Source organism: Mytilus californianus, unplaced genomic scaffold, assembly GCF_021869535.1.
Source record: "Mytilus californianus isolate M0D057914Y unplaced genomic scaffold, xbMytCali1.0.p SCAF_4, whole genome shotgun sequence".
Lineage (NCBI taxonomy): Eukaryota > Metazoa > Mollusca > Bivalvia > Mytilida > Mytilidae > Mytilus > Mytilus californianus.
In genome coordinates, this window is record NW_026262690.1 from 102,863,755 (window position 1) to 102,872,698 (window position 8,944).

Sequence of the window (8,944 nt, forward strand, 5' to 3'; positions counted from 1 at the left end):
AAATTGGATAAAAACAGTAAAATATCCCCAAATTAAAATTTGGATAAAAACAGTAAAACATCCCCATTAAAATTGGGTAAAAACAGTAAAATATCCCTTTTAAAATTTGTATAAAAACAGTAAAATATCCCCAATTAAAATTTGGATAAAAACAGTAAAATGTCCCTTTTAAAATTTGGATAAAAGCAGTAAAATATCCCCAATTAAAATTTGCATAAAAACAGTAAAACATCCCCAGTTAAAATTCGATAAAAAACATATAAAATGTCCCTTTTCATTTAAAATCATGTTACAGAGCTTCACATGCTGACTGAGCCACCTCACTCTCCGTCTGTACCGGGAATAGCAAATACTTGGTACGGGGGATAAAAGATCCCCAAAAATTTTTTGACTGAGCCCCCTCACTCTCAGCCAGACCGAGCCGCCTCACTCTCAGCCAAACCGAGCCGCCTCACTCTCAGTTTGTACCAGTAATAGTGGATACTTGGTACGTATGGTAGGGGACGTTACTATACCTAGAGCAGAGGTGTAGCATCTATGAACCCTAAACACAAAGAGCGGCTTAACTTCCCATACGTGTGTACAAGTATCCAATGCTTACTGGTAAGTTATGTTATGTTTTTCATGTCAGTCACTGAAAACAATTTAAAAAATATAACTACTGAAGGTCTCCTGCAATATGATAACATAAAATTCTTGATTCAAAGTTGAACACTATAACAGTTCCCTGTGGTAAGAAGTGAAATGTTTTATTCTATAAATGTCTACTAAGTATTTTTGTTAAAAGTTTTTGAAAGGATTGAAAAAGTTGTGTCCATTGGATAAACACAGTGTGACAGAAACTCAACAATAAAGTTCAAGCAAATATACATGAAGATGTCAAAATACAGTCTTTTACCAATAAACGATTATAACTAATAGTATCTAATGGTATTTGAATGTTATATCATATATGTGACCTTTCTTTTGTATTGAAATCCATGATAAGCTATTATTACTTCATTATCTTTGATCTTTGGTCTGTAGGGATAATTACCTCATTCCTTACTGGCTGAGAGGAAAACTGTACTTTTCTGTGATGCTGGGTTAGCATCACAGAAAACTACAGTGTTACCCATTGAGATACACAATACAGTTTCTCAGTTTATAATTTAGAATGATCAGTTGTCAGAATCCTGTTTCCTTAGTCATTAGTTGTGACTTCCTTAAATTGATACAAATGAAGTAAGTGTGGCATTAAGTTAATCAATCTATGAACACATATACAATGTGTAATACCAAACTATCTAATGGAATCTATGAAATAAAAAGATAAAAAAATTGGAAGAATACACATATATTTTCTTTAATTTTGAAAGGAAATAAAAATATTTACTGTTCCAATTAAGGGCTTTTGATAGACAGCAAGACATTAACATAAACAAGCATATTTTCTTGCATGAGCTTTTTGCACCATGTAGCTGCAAGACCAGTACATGTTTTTTCTTGTGCAATCTTGATTATAGATGTGACACACAAAAAATGGTATGTTGAGTACTGGAACTGAGCAATTAATTTTACAAAATTCCAACACTGAACAGCATGGGCCCAACAATCAAACAAAACTCCAATTTTGATTTGTGATATTCTCAAGAATGAACAAATCATATTTTTAAAGTAAGGTATAAAAAATAGAGTTTGAGTAATTTCCTGTCTACATATCCTGTGGATGCGTTAGATGTTTAACCATTACTATTTACTAAATAAACAAACATTGTATTTGCCCAAACAGCAGAATAATGAACATAAGAAGTTTGAGACAAAAAGACTTCCACAAGGCCATTTGTATGGAATTTCCATTAAGCACATCTATCAAGAATTAGTATATAAGAATATTTCTGTAATAAGTGGCATGAAAAAAAAAAAGAACTTTGTCCAACATTTATGTTTTTACTTTAATAAATTCAAGGTTGAAATCATATTATAACAAAAAAAAATGAGAAAATCAACATTCTTCATTACATATACTTGTTACCATCTAAAACAAATTCTCCTGAAATCTGCAGAAGACAGTACAAGATCTTCATGTCTAGAAAATACACAAATTTTTGTCACATCCAATTCTTTGCCTTGTAAGTCTTCATATGGAAAAAAATGCCACGTTTTAAAAGTCAAACAAATGCTAGTCAGATTCCATCCACTTTGAAATAACAGTTAAATATTAATTATTGTCTCATGACTATGTTCAATGCTTCACTTCCACTTCATTTAAAGATAAGTCTTGACCACTGTGATTCCTCTTCAAACAAAATAGCTTGTTCTGAACTTCTCTCCACATTACTGAAATGTAAAAACAAGATTTATAATCCTAAATTAAGTTTGCTGCTTGTAGGAGTTAAATCATCCTTAAATCAAATATTCTTATGTAATGTTCAGTTTAAAAATTTTGAATTGGTAAATAAACATGAAACTTTATTCAATACCAGCTAATATTTAAATAATTGCACAATGCAAATTGTAATACCAATTAAATGCAAAAAAGGAAAAAGAGGGAGGTCATAGGGTATACATGTACATAAATTGGAACTTCAGACAAAATGAAAAATATTTCATAGAAAAATTATTTGAGAAAGATTAATTGATTTTCCCTGTACCTGTGCATGGCAAGCCGTTTTATATTATTCAATTTCAAAATAGTTTATAGTGGTGGATCCAGGGTGTGGGGGGGGCGGTTCTGGGTGTTGGAATCCCTCCTTTTTTTTTACGATCAATGCTTTTGAATAGGGACATATGGTTGGATTCCCCCTTTTAAAAATGGTTGGATCTGCCCCTGGTTTATATGTTAATAATATATCTTATAAAGTATATAATATATCATCTTGTATTCTGAATGAGATATCTTACTTAATTTGATGATAATAAGATATCTTATATATGTTATAAGATATCTTACTTAATTTGATGATAAGATATCTTATATATGTTATAAGATATCTTATTAACACAATAAGATACCATATATAGTTAATAAGATATCTTATTAATAGATAAAAATATCTTATAAAGTATGTAACATATCTTATTTTCTTCAAATTAAATAAGGTATCTCATAAAGAATACAAGATATCATTTTCAGTCTATAAGATATCTTATTTAGAATTTAAGATATTTTTTTAGTTTATAAAATATTGTTAAAACAAAAAATGCATTTTGGTTTTTGTAAAGAATGTCGTTTTTAAACATGATTGAGGTAAATACCAGAAATTTGACAAATCTATCAAAATTTGAAATTTTGAGCTATCTTTAACCATTTACAATTTAGTAATGTGAGTCCCTTTATTAGTTAGATAAAAATAGATATATAAGAAAAGTCTAAATTTTGCTCAGGGTATTCTCTCTTAACTATGAAGAAGCTTCTGACCAAGTCTTGTTTTAAAATTCCATGGAGATTTTTGGTTTTAAAATCTCTAATCACAGACTACCAAAATATTGACTGCAAAAGAGCTACAAAAATACGAAGATGTACGAATGCCAATAAGACCAACTCTCCAACCAAATGATGTAAAAGTTAACAACTATAGGTCACTGTACAGCCTTCAACGATGAGCAAAACCTGTACCGCATAGTAAGCCTTAAAAGTCTCAGAAATGACAAATGTAAAAACATTTCAAACAAGAAAACTAACAGCCAGATTTATGTACAAAACAATAAATGAAAAACAAATATGATATACAGCAACAAATGACAACCCTTGAATTACAGGCTCTTGACTTGGGACAGGACAGTCACTGTCCCCATACAGAATGTGGCGGGGTTACACACGTTTGAAGAAGTCAACCTTCTCTCTAACCGGGAATAGTGGTATAACTGCACAATACAAGAACAAACTACAAAACAATAGACGAAAAAAAAATATGAGAACCAGCACTAAACAACAACCACTCAATTACAGGCTCTTGTCTCGGAAAAGGCACATATAGAATGTTGCAGGGTTGAACATGTTTGCTGGCGCCAAACCCTCCCCCTAACCAGGGACAGTGCATACTTTTATTAAATTCAAATTGATAAATAATTTATTCATGTTCAATCTATGCAATTGTATAATATAAACCTTTCATTTTATTTATTACATAAATTATACTTTTAAAGGTACCTAAATTATTTATTATTATTATGTATGAGTGAATTGCCAAAAGTATTCGTCACTTTTTGAATACTGTTTATATTTCATAGAAAACTATGTTTTTTCAAAAAAAAATATTATGGAGACATTTCTGGTTGAATTTTAATCAACTTGGTACATTTGTACCAATAGAGGCAGAACTGTCACAACTTTATTGTTTATTAGGTTGTATATTTGTTGTGGAGCGTTTTCATTTTTTGATGATATTAAAGTATAAGTTTTATTTTTTATTCATAAATTTGCTATATATTTCAACCAAATTAAATTATAAAGAAATTACTACACATGTTCATATCAAGAGAAAACAAAAATAATTGACGACAAAACTGTGATCAAATAAACAAATATACTTTAGATAATTTTGTGTCTACTTTATGAGATATCATGTATCGTTTATAAGATTTCTTTAAAAGTATAAAGGATATCTTATCTACTTTATTACATAACTTATTACCTTTATAAGATATATACAAGATATCTTATATGATTGATTTATCAGATATCTTAATTTATCTGATATCCTTTTAAATTTATAAGATATCTTATTTAATAGATAAGATATCTTATTTAGTTTTAAAGATATCTCTATTAGTTTATAAGATCTCTATAAGTTTAAAAGATATCTCTATAAGATTATAAGATATCTTATTAAGTTTATAAGATATCTCTATTTGTTTATAATATATCTAGATATCTTATAACGTATATACTATATCTTATGAACTTCAGATTAAATCAGATCTAAAAAAAATACAAGATATTATATATACTTTATAAGATATCTTATCATAAAGGTTATATTAAGACATCTTATTTTGTTGAAAAGATATCTTTTTAACTTTATAAGATGTCTTGAAAATGGAATTAATATAAAAACGGCCTGGCATAAAATACAGAAAATGAGCAAAATCATACAAAAACATACATGAAAATACATTTTAGCAATTAGTATTGGAAGTAACTATTACTTAGGTTACTTTTTGTGAGTAATTGTAGCCAGTACCTCTATAAAACCGTTCTCTGAGAATGCAAACAATCTAAAGCCAACGAACCATGACTGAAGGTGCAAGACCTAATAACCTTCGTGGAGACAAGAAGTGCCAATGCTAATACTTTATACCCAATACCATTGACATCATACATTGTAAGTGGTTCCCTAAAAACTTGACTTAACACAAACTTTAACATGTAAACAATACAAACGTTTAAAGTCAATGAACCATGATGATGGGGCTTGACCATATAATCTCCATGGAAATGAGATGAGCAAATGGTAATATGATTGCATAACAATATGTTTTAACAGAAAAAGTCTGATCTGATGAAAGATTTTTAGGAAAATTAATGAAAAATATTTCTATTTCTATTTCTATTTAAATAATGGACTCTTGTGTAGCAACTCTTTATATGAAGAATCTGCAGATGGTTTGTTGCAACAGATCCTACTTTTCAGTGATGGTCCCTCCCCTCTAGAAACAAGTTTTCACCAAATTTGCAGAAGCTACTTAAGAGATTATGATTTTTTCATCTGCCTTGATTATGTATGAAACAGTTGCCACAAAACAGTAAACAAACAATGTTGGGGCCTGTATAGCTGACTATATAGTATTGCTCATTGTTGATAGCTGTATGGTGACCTATAGTAACTGTTGCTTAAATCTGCATTATTTGGACTCCGTTGGATAATTGTCTCATGCCAATCATACCGAATCTCCTTAATATATGACAAAAGATTAAAATCAACCAATCAAGTTGCTTACCTGTACACTTTGTTTTGAGACTTCTGTGATGTATGACCATTGCCTTTGTACCAATTTCATAATTGCTTCTCCTTTAAAGTCAAGCATTGGTATGTTTCCTTTCTATGCATTTAACTCTGAAGATTGTTCATTTATTTCAAGTCGCTATTAATCATTCCCTGCAAAACATAAAAACATGCTTAACAAATAGGAATACTTTTGAAATTATTTATATGTTATCAGGTTGTTTTGGTTGCATAATAAAATAAACACCTAAGGTCACTGGTTATTTATGATAATGACACTGCAATATAAAAATAATCAGTGCAAAGAAAGATAACTCTATTAATTTTAGATGACAGAACTCAAATATTTCCTACTGAAAAACTGTGGTTTCCATGTTTTAAATTTTGTTCTCATCATAAATTATACATCTTAATATCTAACATATCAAATTCTACCAAATATTCTTCTGATTTATTTTTCAGGTCATTCGATTAAAATGACTTCCAACATTGTACTAATCTAGTACACATAAAGCAAAGGGAACAGCAACATAACACACCAAGTTTTGAAACATATAGTATAGCAGAGCTTAAGACACATATTAAGCACAAAAACACACATATAAACAGAATACAAAACTTACCATGTATGAGGTACAAAGGTCATGTATACACAAAACTATGGAACCTATGGTACTACACCATGTACATCATGTTCAATATTGGAACAGTATGGTTCAATATCTGTAATAAGAAATATAATCATAACTTTGTGTGTTATAGTTTATGTATGAAATTATCTAATAGTTTGAATATATATATGTCTTAACATACAAATTACTATTTTGATACAAAAAAATATTTTATCTATTTACTGTTGATTCTTTTCACTCAATCTGAGTTATGCATATAATTTTAGACGCTTAAATACTTATAAAATGATTAGATTGTCTGATTTAACTGATATTTCATATATTTTTATACTTTTATATGTTTTATTCTATCATATGCACCTTCATTCTGAAATCATTCATTCTGGCCATTCATACAACATCGTCTATCATCTATACTGTATATTCATAGTGTATTTGTAGGAATGTGAGATATAAAGTTGAGAAAACTGACCTTATTTTATAAAAATCAAAGATGTCCACCAAATATGAATACAAATTATACAAAGATCTTCATAACACCGTTCAGTTAAAAAAAAAAGCAAATTCCAACCAAACAAAAGAATTTCCCTCCAAAATAGACATATGACTTAATGAACCAATTATCATAAAGCAGAGAGAGTTTTCATAACATAAACTAGTAAAACCTAGAGAGTGAACTCATATAACCAATGGATCAAAACTCACTAAGCCATGAAGAAGTCTTAAAATAAATATAACCACTGATGCATGACTAGAAACTATTCAATAAGTACTTATAACTAATATATTTAACTCATCAGATAAATAATATCAAAGTATAATACAAAAATAAAAATATCCAAATAAACACACTACCACATATACACCATGTTGAGATTTAGTTGGTGTTGTTTGATTAATGTTCAGTGGCAAGTATTTCATGCATATTCAGTACGCAAACACATAAATAATAAATTCATAATAAAGTGGACTGACTGCGATGGCAAAGAGGGAGGGCCAATCTCCTTTGGATCTATTTAAATACACCTTTTCAAAATTTACCACTTAAGGTAGGGCCAATTCCCTCTGAATTTATGTCACACCAGGATTGTTTTTTAAAAAGTCTTCTAAACCAAAATCCACAGTGACAGATTCATACGTGCACTTTGCGGTTGTAATAACATTACTCAGGGTGTACATCTGTAAATGCTATCAAAATGTAAATGCTGAAGATAGCTCAAAACTGTTATATTGTTTAAATTAATATAGGAGAGACAAAAAGGGTTCTGGTAACACAATTAGTGCAAACAATTCCATGAGAAGAGATTTTAAAGAGATCCAAATGAAAGTGGACCACTTATGCATGAAGTGATTAATGAAAAATATCAAACTATTTCGAAATTATCCACTAACAAATTTTTATCAAAGTCATCGGCACTTAAAGTTAACCAGCGAGGGACGGACGTTAACCACCGAGGGTCGGTTTTTAGACACGCCCAGTGCAACTATGCACGCCTACTTTTGGAGCTCTTTAACATAGTTATAAACTTTCAAATTTATTGACCAATATGACCAACTCCTATGCTCTTTCCCATAAATGTCACAATATCATTATATTACAATAAAAACCGATAGTTTGATGACATTGTTTATGCCTATTGACCTCAGGTCAGCCTAAACTGTAATTTATTCATTAATAAAAACCCAAGACATGAACCACCTGCAATGTGATTGCATCAAAATGACACCTAAGGCATATCATACTAATTGTGCAGGATGTGCCACTAAAATACATGCAAATACTGTCTTGTAAAATTAGATGATGATAGTCATAGCTAGTAATTATAATAACTGGTGATAGATTTAAATCTGAGTAAAAGGTTGATTTATATGTGCTCATTCATGTTTTAATTAAAATATAAATTGAATCTTTTCTTTTATAATATTAAGATATTAAAATCACAATTATTTATTTGTACACTAAACATATTTTTTGTCCTTTTAAGAACATGACTGTACACAAACATTATACAAATAATTTTAATAATTCTGTCATGGTTTTTTTTATGTAGCCCCAGAATGGACAGAACAGTGGCAAAAGACTAATCCAGATTACCAAAAAATAGAAATTGTTCAGCTACCATTCATGCCATAAGCATGATAAGAAAAATGTTGCAGTTTCCAGAATTTGAGGTAGAGTATAGTCAGGAATAGTTTAAATATGCAGATGTTTAGTTTGCAATAAACAATTATGTCCTTGATAGAAAAGTAGAGAAAACAAAAGAGTATGAAAATAGTTGAAACAAGTAATCATTATTACCTAGTCATAAATAATGTAAATAGAAAAGAGAAAGGTTACGACTTGGTTTTATTAATAGCATTATCATTTGTCCATAATTTGGAATG

The 8,944-nt window shown here is 29.5% G+C and overlaps 1 long non-coding RNA gene across 1 annotated transcript; it reads right to left on the reverse strand.

Moving 5' to 3' along the window:
• Nucleotides 1–1,917: 1,917 nt before the first annotated feature.
• Nucleotides 1,918–7,143, reverse strand: LOC127737025 (uncharacterized). Its single transcript, XR_007999268.1, has 4 exons — nucleotides 7,032–7,143; nucleotides 6,551–6,650; nucleotides 5,923–6,080; nucleotides 1,918–2,319 (listed from the first exon to the last, which is right to left on the reverse strand). It is a non-coding gene; the product is annotated as an uncharacterized LOC127737025 (long non-coding RNA).
• Between the last annotated feature and the right edge of the window lie 1,801 nt (nucleotides 7,144–8,944).